Source organism: Ixodes scapularis, unplaced genomic scaffold, assembly GCF_016920785.2.
Source record: "Ixodes scapularis isolate PalLabHiFi unplaced genomic scaffold, ASM1692078v2 PGA_scaffold1__304_contigs__length_218370807, whole genome shotgun sequence".
NCBI classification, from domain to species: Eukaryota; Metazoa; Arthropoda; class Arachnida; order Ixodida; family Ixodidae; genus Ixodes; species Ixodes scapularis.
In genome coordinates, this window is record NW_024609846.1 from 174,439,610 (window position 1) to 174,462,265 (window position 22,656).

Consider the following 22,656-nt stretch of genomic DNA (forward strand, 5'->3'; position numbering starts at 1 on the left):
GAGGTCTAAGTTCCTGGTGGGACAAGGCTAAAGATGCTATTTCGAGATCGTAGACAATGCAGCCAATTTTTCAGCCTTATAGTTGCCTGTAATCCCAATATGACTAGGTACCCCGAAATATTTAATGTCGTGTCCAGATGGAAGAGCCTGATTTATTTCATGAGCTACATGCATCGCAACAACATTTGTCTTATCAAGTATATGTGCAACTGCCAGTAAAACACCTCCCAAATCTACCAAAAAAAGAACTTTCAATGTATTTTTTGTTTTTTGTTATATGTTCCACTGTGAATAAAGAAGCATAATGTTCTGCTGCAAAATTCTTGCCGGAGGTCCAAGTTGCTCAGCTTTACAGCAGGAACTGGAATATGCAGCAGAGTCTACAAAAGACGATGAGTTAGAGCCTCAGTATAGAACTCTGTGTAATTGCTACACGTTTGCTGCCAATCGAGAAACTTTTGCTGGATGACCTGCGGAAAAACAGCCCGCTTACAATACTTCGCAAGTGTCTAGCGCACTACTACTCTTTCTACGCAATTAAAGTATTTCTAAAAAAAAATATTGATTTAGTGGTTTTGGATAACGCTCAGTAAGTTTCTAATTAGAACCTTAAGTCTATTTTACTATTACAAGTTTAATTAACACATAGTATTTAATTAGTCCACAGATCGTTATGATTAGCTCAATATACTATGTCGCCCTGGCCGTATAACTCGCCAGCATAAATAGCAGAAATGTAGTTTTGACGGGTTCTGTATTTAAATTAGTGTGACTCTTAGAAAATCACCCTGTGTACACCATATAGTAGATGAAGAAAATAATGTCGTGCCGTAACATATAACTCAGAAAAGGATGGCCTAAGGTGAACTCATATATTTATTGGAGGACGTTTCAATTCTTTAGTCGCAAGAGAGTAATGTTTGGAACTGCTTTCTTTGGATCTTTATTTCTTCAAGAGGCTGTTTGAGTCACTCGGGTCGTGGTCTACGAACTTTATTCCTCAAAAATGTGTTTAGCCAAGCTCGCAGTGTGAGGCGTTAATTCTGTTTTGGTGGTGGAGAGGTGGTAGCTCTGAGCTACGTTTGCTTTAAACAGCCAATTGCCTGGGATATGGCGGAATCTCCTTCGTGTATTAATTGTTCATGTTTAATGTTGCTCACATTGAAGTACTTCCAGGTTAAGGCAGTGGGTGATTCAAACAAAGCTGCAACGTATCCCGTCATGGTAATGTTTGATACCCATGGCACCTCCTAAAACATAAAAATATGAAAAGACTGTTATGTGCGACCCCATATTGATAGGCACAACAGTTTAAGAAGCGCGATGAAGGCGCCGTGACGTTAAAATTTGCTTGATCCTAAACTTTCAACCATAAGGAGCGTAAACCCCTTTACTGGTTTGTCTGTGATTCTGGTTGTTCTAGAAATGGCTCGTGCAGCTTCAACAGTGATATGGCTTCTTGAGCACTGAATGAAGAAAACAACAGTCAGAATTACGCTTCTAACTATAGTAAGTCGGAGTCACACTGCTCATACCTCATACCAAAGACAGTCTGCAAACACGAGTCAGCGCGATTTTCGTGGTTCAAATGCCGCGTGCCAAGACTCTCCTTGAACTCATGGCCATGCGGCATTCGAAGCACAAATTTCGTGGTGACTCGCGCTCGCACCTGTCTGCAGACTGTCTTTTCTATGATGTATACGTGCAGTGAGTCCGACTGTAGGGTTATTTTAAAGCGGTTAAGGGATAGTCTTGGGTGACGTAGCAGCAACGTATGAGAGACGAACGATAGCTTTTCGTTGAACCTTCCCAAGACAAGTTCAACTACAGTCATGATGAAATAAGTTTACACTCACTTAACACAACAAAAAAATATAAGAACAACATAGACGTTTCGACGTTATTATATTTTTTGTGGTGTTAAGCCAGTGTAAACTTTTTTCATTATGACTACCCCTGGCTTTTGGAACATATTTGCATTCAACTGCAGGACCCTTACGCCTGACGTCACTTTCGGACACGCTAGCAAACGTGTGTGAAAGTCTTTTTTTACTCTGTCAATATCTAGGCGCTGTTTTGCTTCTTTTTTTATCGTCTTTCGAACTTTTGGCGGTTCCGACGAAGCTTGGTGCAAGCTCGGACCTGAAATTATATTCCATTTCTTTCAAGCGGAGCATCTGTGGAAGCCAAGCTTAAAGCCCCAAGCTAGCGTTGACGCGTTGATAGTAGACAGCCTTCGAAAAATGGCGCCCACTGTTGCTGGCTTTAGACGCGGCATTCGCGTGTGTGTCTATTCACATTCTGTGACAATAGCAGGTGGATATTACTCTTTAGAAGGAGGCGTGGGTGTGGCGACAAAAGTTTCGTGTTTATATTTTTTCGTCGTGCTTCCAGAAGGAAAAATCCATCAATGTAACCCTGTTTGGCAGTCAATGTTTTCTAATGGACTGCTGACTGTGCCTGACTGTACGTCAAGCATGTCTGATTGGCCAACAAGTTAGTCTGACCGACAGTCAAACTCCAGTCAGACTCCGCTTGTCGGCTTTCTGATGGTTTCCTGGTAGCAGTCGGCCGCCGCGAAATGGCGTCAAGATGTCTTGGTGGCGAGTCTGATTGTAAATCGATTGTCTCTGACTCTACGTCAAAAAGCTTTGACGTGCAGACAGACGTACGGTCAAAGGACGTAAAGTTTGTTCGGATGCCACCATTTCGTCAAATCTATGAAAACGAAAAATAATATATGCACGAGAAAACGATTTCGGGACGTGAGCCCATAAAACCGCTGGTGTTAGAGATATGACACGCAACCGACCGTCAACCTTGATCAGAAGCCCGCCGAAACGCCGAACATGCCACTTTCGCTTCGCCCATGGAGGCTTCGCCGAGCTTCCATGAACGATCGCTCTCGACTCGTTTTGTTTCCCCGCTTGATCCAACCTGTCGATCCTGCCCGGGCTTTACAATGTCTTATGTTTTAGTAGAATTTCTACTCGACAATACCCAGCCTGTTGTGAGTTCCGACGATGTAAGGGACTTTAGTGGTGTAGTTGAAGACGATAAGGTGTACCAGGTCTACTGAGCCGGGGACGCGCGAACAAAAGGATCGTTCTACGACGCGGAAGTGCTCTTCATGGCAGGTTAGTATAACTGAAGTACGGCGAGTGATGTACGAGTGCTTTGCATAACATGCTGAAGGTTTAACTGCATACGCAGCCGAAGCATTCTTTAGAGCTATGCGCTCATTGTCGGAATCTCGGGCTGCAATACTAAAATGCTCCTGACTCGGTCCGAGAGGTTTGGGCTAGAAAGTTTATACCTTTCTATCTGCATGGCCTATTGGCCTTACCGCTCTGTCGCACCTCATTATTATTGTTTCATGATGAGTGCAGACAAAAAGCATCCGCGAGCGTAGTTCAGATATGTCTGCTGCTCGCGTTCGTCCATGGAAGCCAGGGCTGTCTGTCGTAGCATGCATGCTTGCTCTCTAGCTTCAACGGAGTCGCGTAGGTTTTGTGAATTAAAGTGTATACGGTCGTCCCGAAAGGTTCAGACATCGAGGGCGTTTCTTTGAAACATGCTTACGGTGCATGTGGTCCCGTTTGTAAACGGATGTCCCTTTTTCCCGAAAAACGCCAATTTCAAAAGGTGGAAAAAAACAAAGGACGGGTACACACTTTTCCTGATTTTGATGTCATGAATAATATTCATTTTAAGGATTTGTGAACCGTTTCACAGCCATGCAAGATGGCCACCTCGGCTTGTGAACCGTTTCATAGCCATCCAAGATTGCCACCTCGGAATTTGAGCTTTATATAAAGAGTAAAGCTATACGCACTTCGGAGTGCACTTCGGACGGAAATGGCTATACACACTCCGCTAAAATCGTATAAAAAGAATGGTCCAGTCGAGTTTCCTACGCGATCGCGTGGCATAGGGATTAAGGTGTCCGCTTTGTACGCAAGTGGACGCGGGTTCGGTCCACAGTAGACCTGCTTTTTTTTTTCTTTTTTTTTTCTCTCGAACATTTTGTTCTGTTGATTTGGCGATATTTATGAGTGCGTATAGCTTTACTCATATAAATGCTGCCCTTGTTGATGAAATTCCCTTGGCAGTGGCAGTCAGACGTCATCTGATGAACCATCAGGGCACGTTCCACCAAGGCTGCTGACTGGCAATCAGTGTCCCAAATTACGTATCTTGATCGAATTTTCAATAGGGTTTTCAATCGGCTGAACATGAGCAAAACAATAGTTTATTATAGGAACTCAAAGCGGATGACTGATATTCTCCAACGTTGAATTATTTTAGTCTTTAACGAAAGCGTGTTTTTTTTTTTTTTTTTCTTCTTTTGAACAACCGGCAGCCTGTATTTTTTTAATAAAAGAATAGAATATTTTTGAAACGAAAGTAATTCTTCATATGTATTCTGTTCTGCGTTTTGTGGGAGGAAAATACAGTTTCGTTCAAGATAACGTCCTAGAGAGATGATTCAATGAACTGTGCAATTATTCGAGAGCGTGTTCGCACTGTAACTTTTAAACGGGTGGTTTATGAAAAAATATTACATTTTACTCACCACTTGCGCTTTGTTGACATACCACTTGGCTTGAATAGTGGCTCCAGGGGGTATTCTTACATCTTGTCGAATCCATTGTCGCGTAGTGCGTGTTTCGACCGTGGTGGATCCAGAACTTTTCTTCAGTGTTGTTGAAAATTCTGTGCTGAAACTATATACTAGTGGAACTTCTATTTTGAACTTGGCCTTGACGGATAAGCCTGCTCCACTGGTGACGGTCCACATGTACTCGTCTTCCTGTTCTATTTGCTCCGATATGTGAGCCTTACCGTCCACGCCAGACTGATTGTTGTGAAAAGTCTGTACATACACTGCAGACAACTCTAGCGATTGTACTCTAGCAGTACCGTACGTCACCGGGCCGGCGTCGAACTCCACAGGGGGGTGTCTGCATTGAGAAACATTACGATCACATTGCAGTGCAATACATTCGATAGCATAACCATGGTTTCCCATCATGCGAGAGAAGTTTGGTCCTCGCTGCGCCATCAAAGCAATCTTAAAAATGAGAAAAAAACGTTTTTCTTCTTTATCATAATAGCGCTAACGAGACAATACTTTGAGTGCCGGACCAAAATCATAATTATCAGACAATAATGTTATTAGCAAATTAATCAATACGTTTCATAGTATTCAGCAACGACATTGCAGTTACTGCGCAGGGATACTAAACAAAAATACGATAAACACAATATACGGAAAGAAGAAAGAGCCCACGAATCAGACGAAGCTCAGGCACACACAAAAGAGAGATGAGCACAAAACAAAAAAATTGCACAAAATGGGGTTATAATACTAATAGTGAAGAAAAAAAATAAACCTAGAAATCCTTCGGACCTAGGGGTCATACTTTTTCGTACGAATTCAAGCGCCACGTGAAGGGTGCTTTATACGCTTACAAAATTATAAAATACGTTTAATAAATGACGTCTCGTAATTTATTTTCCTCTTTTGTTGCTCGTACTCACCTCAGCCCCTCTTGTGGCGAATAAATTAACTACACTACGTTTTCCTTTAAAGGAGCACTCAAGTGGTTTTTAGGGAAGCTACTTTTTGGTGCGATGGCGTTAAGGAAGTGTCAGAAAATGAGTATCTTCAGTTTTAGAAGGCAGAACCGCCTATTAATCACGCAGGAATAAAATACGTGTGGACTCTTTTCTGTTCCTGGGCCGACCAATGAAATTATCGTATGTTTGAAAATTTTGGCGCCCTTTGCAAGGTTTCGCTAAAAAAAACAATTTTCAGTTAATTTAGATGTGTTGTGCATGATAATTTCACAAGACGTAAAATAGCTATAGTTTAGAATACGCGATACTGCAATTATCGTTTCACAAACAAGGGACTACGTTTTCTCCTTGCCTTCCTCTGCGGGGGGTGAATTTCCCGTTCCCTCGGGGTGCGCGGAAACGGACCTATCATGAACTGCAAACATGGCGTTGGTGGAGATCGTCGACGTGGACGGCGTGGTGAAAGCTCATCGTTCCGCGTAAAAGCGCTATCCTTGACTGTGAAGTTTCGTCGTGTTTCGCTATGATAACCCAGCACGTACTAGAAGGGAAGATCCACCTAGTCGTGCGGCGATGTCGTGGCGGCACTCGCAATACAGCAGAAACGCCCGTGCCGTCGCGTTTGTTTACTTCGACTACAGTGGTGCTTTCTAAGCATTTGTGTCCTCGAACATCGCCCGGATTTCTTATTTGGCGCATTTCATGCGCGTGCTCAAGTTCAAGGTATTACTGGCACGTACCGCATAAAGGATGTGAAGTTTCGTGCATTTTCATCACCGGAAAAAAGTGATTAGTGTTAGCAATCCTGAACACTCGCAACGTCTATCTGATCACGAAATTATATTTCTACGTTGGTATATCGCCGCTTAGATTACATCGTCTTTTATAATCGTATAAAAGGCGTGTGCCGGTATTTGTACTATTGGCAAAGTCGTGTATTAGAGTCATGATCGTCCAAGACGGCGTACTGCATCCTTTTCTGTTCTTTTTTTTTTCACCCACTGTACCCTGCAAGCCTATCATGAAAACAAAATAAAGCTTTAGGCTATAGAAATCTGTCTGTCTATATTCTGCTACTGCATTGAGTGGCAGTGCGTCCCCTCTTCAGAGGCACCGCTGAAACAGCTGACGGCGGCGTAGAAGCGGTCGCCGTGCTGACGACCCGCTACGCTTGTTGCAGTGGCTTTAGGTGTAAGTATACGCGCGGCGCAGAGCGGTCGTTCCGGTCACTCCGGTTGCAACGGACGCGCTCGTTGCAAATGTCTGAACCAGCCTTCCCCGTCCTCCCGAGGCGAAAGTCAACGTGGCGACATCGTTTGACATCACGTACCAGAGGTTCGCTGCTATGCCAAACGCTGGTTTGGTTACGACTTGCCCCAACCGCAAATCGAAAAACGCCCGAAAAGGTCTGCGTTTCGTCGTCCTTGGAACCCTAACACGACTCCGAGCGCTGCTATCGTCCACATCGCGCGTCGGAGTGGCGTCATTGGAAATCATGCCCAGGTCGGCTGTCCGCCGAAGAATGTCAACCTCTAACGGCGTCAGGTCCTCGAGCGTAGAGAACTCCGCCATGATAGAAGCTCGAATAACAAAAAAGTTCGGCCGGTGCGGCTACCTCGGGATCACTGCGCGACGGAACGTCGTCCAACGCCATTGGCCCGCGATCGTTTTGATATGCGTGCGATGACTAATGAGAGTGGTTTCGTTTTCGGATGGATCCGAGGTTTGGCGGCCTTCAATTACATCTTTATTAAAGAAATAATCACTGTATGACTATAATTTTTGGTTTTTAGGGATACTTAGGGCGTCTAAATTCAGTTGTCATCATCCAACCCCGAACACAAAAACAACTTGAGTGCCCCTTTAAGTCCGCCTTCAGCCAAAGCCACGATCCGAAGGAGCCAACCAATGAACGCCAAAAGTGCGTCGTCATTAGCTCACTGTTTTCATGGGTTCGCTGCGATCGGCTAGACCAATCACACCCAGAAAAGAAGCGCATGATAAGAGCGGATTCGGAGTACTCGATTCGTTTCGCCAGTCATAGCTAACGCACAAAATTACAGGGCACTTTTGGCGCAGCTTCATTCTATCCATAGGACTCTAACAACGGCTGCAATCGGACTTTAAAAAAAATTAAAACACATCAAAAATAGGAAAAAAGAAAACCAGTCAGAGGTGTATTTTAAAATATTCTATTCCGTGAATCGGAATATCACGTTTGTTTTCCCAGAAGATGTAACTAAACGCAAGAAAAGGCGAAAAACCTCCAACAGTCGTGAAGCCATACAAGGATCTTTGGTGTGCCGAGCGTGTGTCGCTCGTGTGGGCAGCGCGTGCAAACACGAGCTTGCCAGGTATATTCCCCCGCACTGACACCAGTCGTGACGTCTCTTTCTGGCCTTTTTTACTTTTTTTTTTTTTTTTTAAATAGCGAAAGTGCGCGTGCATAGCTTTGATAGGCGCTGAAGACTCTCGCGAGAGGAGATTCCGGAAACACCTTATATGACGTCACGCCCCGGAAGGAGGGGCTTGGGCGGTTCTTTTGAACATTACTTTCTGCATCCTCCGCGCACCAAATTGAAGAATAGCTTTGATATTCGTGATCCTGGACGCCAAACGAAGATGATTAAGGTGTTTTTGGTCAAATACAGAACCGATCCAGTTTCCCTTTAAATGAAAATGGAGCATAGGGCGGGAACCGTCGAAGTTTCCAGACCAGGGGCTCTAATCTGACACTTGGCGAACGAGCCGGCCAGGAATTCGGTGGCCGTGAATGGCTGACGCCGTTCTTGGCCATGGTGCCGGCCAATCACGGCGGTCGAATTCCTCGTTGTCTTTTGCCAAGTGTCTGAATGAGAGCCCTCATAAGTAATTACTAATATGTCTGAACACCTGACTAAACTCTGCAGCGTCACGCAGGCGGTGATTCAGAAAAGAAAAAAAGACGGTACCTGTAAAAAGTGCAGTGCGCGTTGTGTTTACTTTGGCCCTTATCGCAGCGGAGGCCGCATGGTGCTTTAAGAGAAATTGAACTGAAATGTTATGTTTGAAAAATAACGTCCGAGCGAGCTTTCCGGCTTCCTACAGTATGCAAATATATGATTCATACAGATGGATGGCGATCGGATTATTGTATTTATTTGACGAAGTTCTCTGATCGTGGCGATCGGGCGAGCCGTCATTCCGGAAGCAGACGGTGCGAGCGAGGCCTTCTGGGAGTAACCGCTGCGCAGTTGAAGTATGCTTACTTGTTCTCTCTCGTTTTCTCTCTCTTTCTTTCTTTCGATTTTTGTTCTCTTGCATAGAGGGTATTCACCGGACGCCATATTGTTGGACTTTGCTTTCATCAACATTATTAGATCTGCGAGTCGACAAGCTCTACGGAAGAGCAGCGTTCGAAATTGGTTCAATCCTGCCTACACGTGATCAGGTACGGGCGTGTAACGTTCCTAGCGCTACAAGCATCAACGCTTCCCCGACAACGACGCTGTTTTTGCACCGAATTTTGCCCAAACTTTATATTTACCATAAAAAGAAAATCCTGATAGAATCCTATTTCACCGCAGGCAATGTTCATCCAATGTTCCACCGGCTCCTCCGCAAAGGTCGTGGGACCAGCTGGAGAACGACACAGACACAGCGCTGTGTCTGTGCCTTTCTTTGTCTGGTCCCTCGTCCTTCGCGCTTCCTTAGTTCTCGAGTATGCCGTACCAACTCGCCCAAGCTTGAACTTTACCAGATGTCCATTGGGGATGACTAAGTTCCGGCTGTGTAAACATACACACAAATCAATATTATTAAGTTAGTTTGCAGCGCATGCTCAGAACTAGCTTCCATTTATCGTCATCCAACAGCAACAATTCTGATTGCCTGGAATGGACGTTGAACGTCCATCCGAGTGCACCAGCACAAAAATGATATTTAAAATAAAAATAAATACATATCAATAGATAGACAAATATGTTGACACACCACGAGGTGACCAAAGATGGGGCCTCATTATACAGGTGGGATTTAGTTAGAAGTAAACTCTAATTATTAGCTCATAAGTACGTTATGATTCGTGCAGTGTTTCTAAGAATTCAATTCTAAGGTTTATTTATAATTTTATACAATCATAATAAATAAACCAATTAACTGAAGAAAAGTAAAAAAAAGGGGGCAAAATTTGTCGTAAGAACAGTATGCAGTTATAATTTTTGATCGGTGTTTCCACGTCTTTTCTCTTGCCTTGCTTTGTTTGAAGACACACGACGTCTCCAGTGGTGAGCTCTTTCACTCTACTTCTCTATAGTGAAATGACATGTCTACTGGTAGATGTGAATAATTAACACAAGAAATTTGTGGATTCTGCCTTTTGCTTTGAACAGTGTGCAAATATGCAAACGACACGATAAAGGAAATCATTGTGAGGGCAGCCCAAGATCACATATCGGGAACTTGGAAAGTCAGTAGTGCTAAATAGCGACTGTTGGTTAGATAATAATCTTGGTAAGCACGTGCTTTCAATTTCTAGCGACTGTAGCTTATCTGTGTTTTTATTCGGGCCAAAAACATAGCGCAACATACTCTGCAAGCTTTTCGGCGTTCCCAGTGGCACCTCGGGTTTTGTTGTATCCTTCAATATCAAAAGTTGACACCTTTTCATTGTTAGAGCAGTTCGTCACGAGGAATTCGTAGATCACATCTTGAACATCAAAAAGGTGGCCGCTACCTAAAAATAAAAGAAAGAAGGTTTGTGCTCTTTTAAGAACTAGTAGAATTTACTAGGTAAGAGCTGAAGCTGCTTGTCAACTATGCTACAAGATACCTGGTAACCGTAGGTAATAAAGGCCAAGCTAGTAACGTTTATTAGCCTTAACAATAGAGCCCATGTATTTCACAAGTCGCTCTCAAACCCCCGAACCCAGGTGGAACTAGTTGACGTCCAATTCAAAATTGGCGAGAAATGTATTAGCACAAAAATTAATTTTATTTCCACGCTCCTTACATGCACATTTGCATACGTATTATACATTTAACACTGACAAGGATTCAGAACATAGATGACACACACATACAACACACATGCGACGACACGCTAACTCTTAGTAAGAAGCAACGGTAGACGCAGTAATTATTTACGACATTTACGGTAAAACAACATAAATGAAACACGCACAGACCACACGTGACAATACGCTAACTCAATGGCTGCACTCAATGGCCACCAATACGCCTTTCATGCTGATCATTTGAAAGTAGTCGGTAGGTTAGTGAACACCTCGTCCGTGAACGATGTTACAAACGTGATGCTGCTTTCTCACCAAAATTGTTGTCAAAGATTTTTGCTAAACATACCAAGGATGGTTTCTCATGCTAAGGAATGGTACACATAGTGATTATTTTCTGCAGTCTGTAAAACAACGCCCCTATAGGTACCCATCTGTCATGTTCTCGCTTCCCCGTATAGCAGGTGAAGTTACTAGCAATCGCCCGTTCGAGGTAGTAAATAGATAATAAAAATATTGTAACGGTCAGGAAAAGGTATACTGCCGCAGTTACTCACTTTTTACTACCTACCGCGCGTTTGATGCAGTAAACGTAGCTAGTCCAAAGGTGGTAACGTAAAACAAGGTGGTAACTGCTGCAGTTATTAACGTTTTGCTAACTTCTTTCTAACACTGCAATTAAACTAGATTTCCCAAGAGTTGTAAGCGTGTTAAATGCGCGAAAACTTTGATCTTAGAAACAAATAAAAAATGTATGTAAATTTGGTTATGAGTTGAAAAGAATCCCCATTAGCCCTAAAATTGACAGCCGAAGCTTCACAAAAAAGAAAACAAAACAAACTTATGTTTTGGAAAGTTGAAGTGCTTTTGTATCACATCTTTGGCTGCTAAAAAAAACTACGAAAGTCTAGTTTGCGGATTATATAAGCAGGGACTGCACAAAAGTCTCAGAAAACATTTCTTCTTTCTCTTCTCCGACAGCGTGATTCAAAACCTGTGTATCATAATCCGACGCTTCACCAGAAGGTTCTTTTTATTCACAGCAGACGTCAACACCAGAGGTTTACTCCTATCCCAGTAAGACCCTCGGTTCGAAAAAAAATTCAATCGACTCAAAATTAATCGACTAACCCTCTCCGAATGAATATCATTCCTCTCTTTTTTGTTGGAAGTAGTAAAAGCTGAAGTTCGGGATTGAAGAACATTTCTCCCTTTTTTTCTGTTTTTGTTTGCGGCATATTTTTACGGTGTTTGTGAAGATTCAATTGCGTTAAAATTATAGTTATCTCTAAAATATATAAAATACTAAAATTTTGCCATGTGAAAACATGTTCACGAACTTATATCAATGTACTACTGAAACAGTTTCGCTGAACAAACGTAGCAACGCGACTGAACAGAGTTTTTCTTCTTGGCAATAGGGGACATCTAAGTCGACGAAATGTAGACTTCTCGCTTCTGCGCTGCTTCGAGAGTGTAAATTTCCTTAGAAGGCACATCCAATTGAGTAATCAGAAAAATGCACATTAAAACCGCAACGGGTATTCTTTATCATAGTATTGTTTACGAACTAAATGTTTCACTTACCGATCATGACCTCACCGAAATATTACAGCACGCTGTCGCTCGGAGCTGCTTGGCTTTGAACCAACAAGCCATATCTCGAGCCGCAAATATTGATTCTCGATCATTAGAGACTTGTAAATTGGGCTTTGCTAAAACGTAGGCCTGTATAAGTTCCTATTTAGAAGCTTTTAGAGTAGTTCATACTACACAGTAAAGCCTTTTTTTTTATATGCGTGTTTCGGAAGTGTCTGCAAATAGTTTCACCATCAGTTGGAAACAAATTAATCAACACTTGTAAACTACGAGTGCATCTGCAGAGAAGTAACTCTTGGAATGGTACTTCTAAGAAAACACTCTTGAGCAAAAATGGGAAGCAATTAATAAAACTACGGCGGGCAACGCAAACAAAAAACGCAATTCGTTATTAAAGTTTTTTTTTCTTATTTACATGGCAACCTGCATCGCCTTATTGGCATAATGGCGGTGAACGTTGTGTACGTTACGTTTCTTCTCAAAACTATTAAACACGTTGCTTTCTTTTAATTTTATTTAGCACTGATGAAAGCTAAGAACAATATCAAGCGAAGCTCACTTAATACTGAAAAAATAAAAAAAAAATTCATTACACAACATTTTTAAAATTAGACAAAAATACATCCTTAGACAATTTGTTCCGTTCCTTAATTTTCTTGTTTTTTTGTGTTTTTTTTTTTTTAACGAAAAGGCGTAAATATTAGTACGACAAGAGTATGGTAGGATGGTTCTTGGTTTGTCTGCTCATCCCGGTACTTAAAAATGATCATGCAGAAATGTGTCCTTACTGATTAGGAGGCGATTGTGATATATATTATCAAGAAATTTAACGAAAAAGATTGTCTTCGGTCGCTAATTGATACCCAGTGGACCTTTTCCGAGAAGCGTTCTGCGCACGCGCCAGCGCCCGATGCCAAGCGGCGGAAATCGGTACGAAAAATCGAGGAAATTCGGAAGGAGGCTGTTGATCAGCGAGTAGAACACGCAATTGCAGCATATATATAATTATGTTACACAAAAAAAGAAAGTGGACGGAAATAAAAAAACGTCGTTTGCGTCGTGTTTTTCTTTCCCCTCTTTAAAGTCGCGTTGGGCACGCGCCGCAGCTCAGAGAGCGACGAAACTGGTAGCATAGCTCCCATTATCAATTGGTAGCGCAGGTAGGTCACTTCCTCGATTTTTAGTTCGTGCAGCCACCGCCTGGTGCCGTCGGTATGTGGAAAAGGTCCATTTAGTGTTGTCTTCATACTGGTGACGCTTGCTCCAAGTTGATAATTATTCAAAAAAAGTCTAGCACACTGGTTCGGAACTTTTTCAAGTATATCTATTCAATTATTGTCCTGGACAATTGCCGCGTGCTTTATATAAGGGCGAATAAAAGTAAAATACAACGTTTCCTTAATTTCGCTTGATCCCTGTCGGAAATTTTGTCTTATAAAGTTAAGCATACGTACTGCCTTTAGGGCTATCGTATCTACAGGCGCTTCCAATGTTAAATGACTAGGCAGTATAACACCAAGCTTTACACTGATTCGTGGTTCTATTTTTTTATTATTTACTATATAGTCAGATGATATGGGACATTTTTGTAGGAAATCTAATGTGCACACACTTCTGAACGTTTAGATTCGTAGTCCAACTGAAGCAGCATTCAAAAATTGTGTCCATATCGGTCTGTAAGATATTCATATCGTTCACATCCTTAATTACCCAATAAGCAATGCAGTCATCTGCGAACAGTCTTATATTTGATTGAATTCTTTTGATGATATCAATAATGTGTGCCAGAAAGAGCGGAGGACCCAAGACAGAACCCTGGGGGGCACCAAAAGTGATACCTACACATTCGGGTTTTTTTACCTTTTAGTACCGCACATTGCTTTCGTTCGCTCAGGTAGTCCTTAAGCGAAGCTAATAGATTATTTTAAAAAAGAATTCTCATTACATTATTCTGAAATAAATAGGCAGGGCCAAGAATACTTGCGTGACTGTTACAAATGAAAACATATTTGTGAAGTGATTGGCTAAATTATGTGTACTTGCTTTGTTGGATGGCAATCTATTGAAAAGAAAACAGACTGAAATGAATATTTGAACGCAGAACGGAGACATCGCTTCCGCTTAAATGAAAGCCTAGAACACCTTTTAGCTCAGACTTTCCTGGTACTACTTTATCCATGCTTATAAAAGCCTGACGAGGTTGAAGTAGGTTGAAGATTGTTCGATCGTAAAGCTGTTACCACTATAACTGCACCGACCATCGCTTGTGTGCAGCATATGGCATGCTCTGCTACCTGACGCGTGGTAGAAGTATCAAAATTTTAACTGTTGTAACCATGGTGTAATGTCGTTCGTTTTGTTTACCCCGCAAGCGTGTCGGTTTAACGAGACTATTTATTTCCAAAGTGCTGACTCACCATATAGAATTGACCAAGCCTCGTGATTGCTCACCAAAGAAGCAAGTTAAAAGATTCTCTATGAAGGACCACACAAGCAGGTTTATACTTATGTTCACCTTAAATCCAGATGCGGCTGTCGCTACGAGCTGATGGGATTTATCAGAGAGCGCCCAAATCGCACCGCCATGGTGTTCGTCTTGTTTCGCACCGTCTCCTAACATCGCTCAACGAATATTACACAAAAAAAAGGCCCAACGACTTCCTTTCTTAGGTCGCACTATCGGTCCCACTACCTTGTAGCGCTGTATAGCGTTCATTTACTCAGTGTTACGTTCACCAACAAGAGAAGGAGGTGAATTTGAAAACGTTTCTCCATGCTACGCGTTTAATAAATTGTGGAATTGAGTCTCCTGCTTCCCTGTCGATTCATGCTTCGGTCTCGATCCGTTTTATGCAGAAAAAAGAAATCGAGAGCCACCATAAGAAAAATAAAACCACAATAAAACAAAACGAGTCGTCAAGAACATTTAGTTGAAAATAGAAAGTTCGGCCGTCTTTGCCAGACGATGATGTTAAAGGGCAGGCGAACCCCGGACGCCACAATTGAGTATTATTTTCGCTTGTCTATTGAACTGTCAGTCTAGCCCTTCCGTCGCATGTTCACACCACATTCTCAGAAAGCTCACGCCCAGAGGCTGCTAAGAGCGGGGAAATTGATGACGTAGAATGCACGCCGCAAAAGTGCCCTGGAAGTTCGGACTTAGCCCACACCAGCTAAAACATCAAAGCCAGTGAACAACCTTGTGTACCTCGACGTAACGTTATGTCATCTCCTTTTACTAGAAGGGTAGTCGCGTGAATGGTGCTTTCGTTTATAATTTCGGAAATGTTTCGTTGGGGGGGATGCAGCCTTTCCACGGAAACCATAGAGCTTCAATTTTTGACCTAATAGTGTATGATTTACACGGTCGAATGCTTTAGTTAAGTCCACGAAGATATTCTGAACTCATTTTCCTTCTTCAAGCGTAATCAGGACTAGTTCCTTTTGCGCGAGCAAATCATATTTTTTGCCGAGACCTCTACGGAAACCAAAGTGATATTTAGTTAGGAGACTTTGTTTCTGCTCAGTCACTACACTGGTTTCAAATAATTATTTCCAGTACTCTCAAAAAAAATGGAATTTTTGATACTGGATGGTAGTTGCCTATGTCATTTTATCACATTTTTTTATGCAACAGGGCAACCTTCGTGTTACACTGCAGCCATCAGAGTGGGTTTGAAATTCCGACAAACTTACGTAGTTGCATGACCCTTAGCAGTGCAGTCTAGATTGGCGGCTCCTGGCTCTCTTCTCGATGCCAGCACCGCGCGTGGTCGCGTACCAAGCTATCCCATAACCTTTCCGAGCAGTTTCGTGACCAGTGGCATATTGAAGGACGGCCCCTAGTGAAGTATTCGACATCGTCATCGTGTCTTTCGAAGGAGAGACTGAAAAAATAAACCTCAGCTTTTAGTTATGAAACAACCCGGTAACAAAGAATCTTTTGGTGAGGAAGACGTGGCTCAGCGACCAATCGAGCAGCGCCCAAAATCTGTCGTCACCTCGTCAAGTCAGATCATGCTGAGAAAAAAAGTGCAAATCATGGCGTATTCTTTGCGGGGCATTGCTTTAGTCGGTGAAATCAAGCACAAAGAGAACGAGCCACGTGACGATGCCCTTTTGCCTCTGCTTGATTGACGGCTTGGGTTCGTAGCCTTGGCTGCGCTCGGACGTGGAACGCGCAGTAGAAGGAGCAGAAACAGCTTCCGTTTTTCGCATCGCGATTGTCCGCGGCCGCAAACATGTAATTCAATGCAATTAGTTACGTATTTCATTTGTGAACGAAAAAATGAGCAATTTTATTACAAGTCGATAAACATTTTTTTATGAAAGAAGACATTAGGAAATATGTTCATTCCTGTAGACTCGATTGTACACACGCTTTTCTTAGAACCTCCAAACCCAAAAAGGGCCTGGGATTCCCCAGAGCCCTAAGCTCGTCAAACAAAGTTGGAGCCTAAAGTCCGCGGAGAGCGCCGATCGGACGCTGGCGACAAAAGTGCGAAGTCATCGTCGTGATAGTCCAATCCCTGCACTCTGTAAACTTCGGCCAGAACTTCGTGTTTGACGAGTTTAGAGTCATGCTTTAAGACAAGCCTGAGGCAGGGAAACAAGACGGACAAACATGACAATTTGAAACTTAGTGGTGTTTGTCCTTCATGTGTTTCCTGTCTCATGGTTGAATTAAATCATGAACGTAAACCGGCTCGCCTGCGCCTTATCACTTGTTTGAGTTTGGAGTCCTTGATGTTCAAAAGCATTCTTCATGCTGTTGCACTTCGCGCAACAACAGACTCGCCATCACTGGCTGGATAAAAGACGCAGCCTTAAACGCCCCAAAAAATAACGATTATATTCTTGGAAATATGACTCGTCAAGACGCTCTTGTGGGCTACGAAACAACGGGCAAGTGAACACAATTTTCAGTATGTTTGGCACCGAAATGGCAACATCTTTGCCAGGAGGAAAAGCGGTGACCCTGCCAAAACAGTAAAGAGCGAACACGACTTGTCAAACATAAGCTGAGCAACTGGTGTGTAAGATTGTAGGCAGGAAAGTCGTATAAATTATGACCTCAGTGATCATCTTCCTATATTTACGTGTGTCAGAATAAATAACATAAAGAAGAAAGTTCCAATAACGTCTCCGCAAGTCCAGTATGTTACGCCGGATGGTTTGGAGAGATTCGCGGAATGTGTGGCAGATACAAATTAAGATGATATTTTCTCAAAGAGCGATCCCGATTAGGCGTACAATTTATTTTTGAGCGGTTTAGAAACCTTTATAAGTGTTATTTTCCTTAAAAACTAGTTAAAGTGGAGAAACGCATTCGGAAACAATGAATAACTGTAGACCTACTGGAAAGTATAAATGTAAAAAATGCGCTATATAAAAAGCTCACTAAAAATAGAGATCCCAAGGACTTTCGGACTTTTAATTCGTACCGTAATCAACTGAGAAACGCCCTGAGAAAAGCAAGGGAGCGTTGTCATCATGATTTCTTTAGAAACTCTGAAGGTCGTTCTGACCTGATGTGGAAGAACCTAAATTTAGTTATAGAGGGCAAAACTGCCCATCGTGTAGAACGCATTATTTCTGCAAAGGGGGGGGGGGGGGGGGATTTACTGGCGTGTCGTTGGCGAACGCATTTATTGACAGGTTTGTTAATTTGCTTCAAATTAACCATAGATACGCCCCATGTGATAATATAAGTTTGAAAACTAGGGAGTTAATTTTTTTTACTGCCAGTTACTGATACAGAGGTGTCTACTGTCTTTATGGAATTAAAGAATAGCCATAGTTGCGACGCGGATGGTATGCAGATTCAGCCGGTGAAATATGTTTTACTGCTGATCACTCCCTTCCTTACTTACATTTTTAATTTATGTTTTCCAGTTGGGGTGTTTCTGCAACCTATACAAAAAGCTAGAGTGTCTGTACTTTATAAAAAGGGGCACAAAAACGACATAAATAATTATAGACCTATCCCCATCTTGCTGGTTTTTTCTAAGGGCTTAGAAAAACTTATACACATTCGTCTGTCTAATTATTTTAATAAGTATCGTGTAATGTAATTACTAATGATCAATTTGGGTTCATAAAGCATCGTTTGACAGATATTGCATTACTAGATCCAAAAGAATTTATTTTAGATAGTTTTGAGGCGAACCACATGGCTTTAGCCGTATTTATTGATTCTACGAACGCATTTCATTATCTATACCATGATCTATTGCTAAACGTTTTTATCTTTATGGAATTTGGGGTTACCCACTTACGTTGCTTCAGTCATTTGAGTAATTGTAAGCAGTTTGTCTATTTAAATGGCCTTTCATCTAAAACAGTCTGTTTTCTCCGGTGTACCACAGGGGAGTATTTAGGGACATTTGCTATTTAAAATTTATGTTAACGATATTGCTCACATAGATCCTCTTGCTAAATGTTTTATATAAGCAGATTATACAGCCCTTTTTGTTTTCGGCTAAGACTACTGACGAACTTATCAACTACGCAAATGATACTTTAACAGGGCTGCAAAATTCGACATCAGACAACGCACTTAAAATTATTAGTAGTAAAACCAAAGCAGTTCTCTTCCTAACCGAAAATAACAGTGTTTTATGACGAGAAGCATCGTAATAAGTTCTGATGTTATAAAAATGTGGATAATTTAAAAAAAAACAAAAAAACATGGCGTTTTTTTAACCAATATTTGTCTTGGGACGACTATGTAACCTATAGTACTCCTAGATTGCGCAGGGTCATTGGATCGGTCTCACGAAGCCGAATTATTTTACCAAAGAACATTGAACTACTTAAATATCAAACTTTATTTATATCCCACATAATGCTGCCACCTAGCAAGAGATACAACCACTAGTTCAAATTTAGAAGAAATGCATCTATTACAAAATAAATTTGGCCGCCTCATGGCGAATGTTTCTCATATTTCAAGCACCCAGGATTTCTTTGAAAAATATAATTTATTGCCTGTTTTGTATATGTATAAAATTATGGTCAGCTTTAAATAGAAGAAAAAGAAACGTGGATATTCTGGCCAAACTTTCTAGACTAAGGGAACCTCCTATCCAATCCAACTCGTTCGGCGGCACGTTGGGCTGTGCCTCTTTGCCATACCAACTATTCCATGCAGTCTCTAAAATATATGCTACTTACTTTGCTAAATTTTCTGTTAAACAAAAATGTTGATATATACTTCGTTTCACCTGATGTTGTACCGCAGCGAAGGCTAGAAGCGCGAGCTCATAGCGTTGGTAGTCGCTCTTAAGTCACGAGAGCTTGTGCCGCCGAGATGTGCCCCAGAGCAAGGAGCTCGCGCTTGTAGCCTTTCCTGCGGTACATCATAAGGTGAAACAGAATATAGAAGTTGCCACAAAAAAAAATAATAATAACAGGGTTCTTTTCACCGCAAAAATAAACCAGGCATCGCCGAACGCTCATTCTCCCCCCAAAGGTAGCGCTTGAGGCCACTACCAGATGCCGAAGTTGCAGCTTGATCCAATACCTTATTCAAAAGTTATAAGTGATTTTCTCAAAAGTTCAATGGGAAAATTGACTGGCGGAGTTTTCGAATACATGGGGCTTTATGGGCACCAGAAACCGAAAAAGGGCAAAAGATGGTTCCATTTTCCCATTGAAATTTTCAGACAATCAATTATAACTTCTGAATAAGGTATCGGATCGGGCTGAAACTTTGGCATCATGTTGTGACCCCTAGAGCTACCTTTCGGCGGAGAATGAGCGTTCGGCGATGCCTAGTTAATTTTTTTTGCGGTAAAAAAACCTTGCAAATTTCTTTTTGTGACACCCTGTACTGCGTGTCACAACGCAAGATTTTATTTCTTATTTGAATTTAATATATTGGTTTTTTGAGATAGGCTGTAATCTATTTTTTGTATACAGTGCTGACATTTTGCTGTTGCTTTGTATTTTACTTTGCCATATGGAACTCTAAGGGAGCGGCGGGCTCTGTCAAGCTGTTAAACAGCTTTTTCCCCTTGTTTCTTCCATTCCTGTATTGAATGGGAAATAAACTTTCGTATTATTATTATATCACCATAGACTTTACAATTTTGTTTTTGCGTCTTTGCTGGTGATGTTGGAAGCGCATTGTTCTTCAGTTTGCGGATGGCGTTGTCGAAGAGGGTGTGATAACAACGGCGTAGGCGTCTGAAAAAGAATACGTGACTACTTTTTTGTGGGAAATAAGTGCCAAAAGAACAGGGACAAAGAGTAGAATAACAACGACACAGGCTTTGACTTTCCGTGAATTCCGAGCGTGACGTGTCTGAAATTGGCATTTTGTTTGGGGCGAACAATACGACATACAGGGAACGAACATAAAGGGAAGCACATTTGGCACGCCTTAAAAAATTCCGAATACACCGATCTCACTAAGCGTTCCACGCATGCGTGACGTAGCCATTACTGTAGCTCATGGCATGCAGGAGCCAGTTCTCGACACAGATTGTGCCGTCTAGTGCTCTGCGCGCGCAAACCGCTAGTGGGGTTATTGCGCATGCAGAAAGACTACATTTCCCGCGATGCATGGCGCCAGCGGTTTCTTAATGGGATTGGCTGTGAGATCGGTTTATTCCCAACGCCCATACTGAAAATTAATCACGCAAACATTTTATGCAAAAAGCTTCACAAAAAGGTGAATAAAAAACACATAGAGCAACATCGACAGCTATGCATTTCTTCTCTCTGTCATATACCGGATGTTCGTCGATTCCACACGTGTTTGCGAGCCTGCTACCAGTTGGTCATGGGTAATAAATTTCACGAGAATTACAACATATCGTCACGAATGACGACCGTCATTTTCCCCGCAGTGGAAGCACACCGGGCGTCCGTCATCCGTGCGAGACCCACGCTGCTCTTGGCGCGGAGCGTACTGCGGCGAAGCGACCTTCGGGGTGCAGCTGAGTATTGCCGGGTGACAGGAGGTTCCGGACGACGAACAACTGCGGCGTAGGTCAAGGCTGGTGGTTCCGGTGCGGCGTCGGCGAAAACGTCTGGCTGGAGCTCTTGCTGGACCTCTTCTCGAACAATCTCGGCGACCGAAAGTGAATCGGGACGCTCGGCGGCAGGTACCAGCATCTTCAGTTCTTCACGGACGATGTCCCGGACAATTTCTCGGATCCCCGGAATATTGGGGCTGAGGGCGCAGCTTGACGGCGTGGGTGCAGCGACGTCAGGAGCTCGATGAAAGTGAGCGGCTCGTGCTTGCAGGGCCCGTTCAATGTTGGTTGCCTCCGTTACAAACGTTTCGACGGTTGTAGGTGGACATCGCACCAGGCCTCCGAAGATGCTCTCCTTGACACCTCGCATCAGGATTCTCAGCTTCTTTGCTTCGGAGGTGTGAGGATCGGCGCGGTTGCTCAGTCGAAGAACATCTTCGTCAAAGCTAACGACGCTCTCGTTAGGGCCTTAGACCCTCGGTTGAAGCAGCTCCTCGGCGCGTTCTCTCCGCTGTTGGTTGCTGAACGTACTTCGGGGGAGCTCAGCCTTCAGTTGCTCCCAGGAGGTGATTGACGCTTCGTGGTTTTCAAGCCAATTCTGTGCTGTGGCCTCCAAAACGAAGTAGACGTTTTGAAGGCACTGCTTTGGTGTCCATTCGTTATGGCGGGCCACTCGCTCGTAATGTTGCAGCCAATCTTCCACGTCTTTGTGGGCTTCGCCATGAAAGGGCGTCGGAGTGCGGGGAGTGACGGGCAGGATGACGATGGGTAGGGTAGACATCGTCGCTGTCTTCTTCTTTGGCTTCTGCGGCAGGGGTCTAAATTCCGGGGGTTGGTCTCTGGTACGACAGCTCGCTCGGGCTTTGACGTCTTCTGCGAAGGGTAGTTTCCCGGGGCTGAGCACCTGGCCGGGATGTCTTCGGAGGGGTACGCTCCACGGGCATGGAATGCGATACCCCGCACCTCCACCAAAATGTCACGAATGACAAGTGATGAGGTGGCGTATAACGGAGTAAACTGAACATTTAATGGGGCTGAACTTGTGTCCAAATATAAAAGGAAAACATAAATTGGCAACAGAGCGTCGCGGGCGTCGAAGTCGGCGTAACAGCAGAGTCGAACGCTGGGGCGAGACTGACTGCAGATCGCCACGCGGAACCCCTTATGTGCACGAGTTGGCTCCTGGCACAATCGACCTAGAAGGGTTCGGCGAATAGAACATTCATACCTCGAACTAGCAACAGAGTTCTCGAATTCATAGAACATTAAACTGCAAGAATAAATAAGAGGACGCGTAACTCCCGGGAATCGAACCCTGCCTCTCCGTGTGGGAGGCAAGCACGATAACCGTTAGGCCACGGCCGCGCTGCCTACTTGGCCAGATGCGCGCGCGGCAATATATGGTAACATCCAGATAACGGTATGCGTTTTCAGATTCAATGTGGATGTCAGTTAGTGTATATGCTGAAGAGCGTGCGACTTGCCGGGAAACCCGCATT

The 22,656-nt window shown here is 43.1% G+C and overlaps 1 pseudogene; it reads right to left on the bottom strand.

Moving 5' to 3' along the window:
• Window positions 1-993: 993 nt before the first annotated feature.
• On the bottom strand, window positions 994-14,948 carry LOC115322671 (annotated as a pseudogene).
• Between the last annotated feature and the right edge of the window lie 7,708 nt (window positions 14,949-22,656).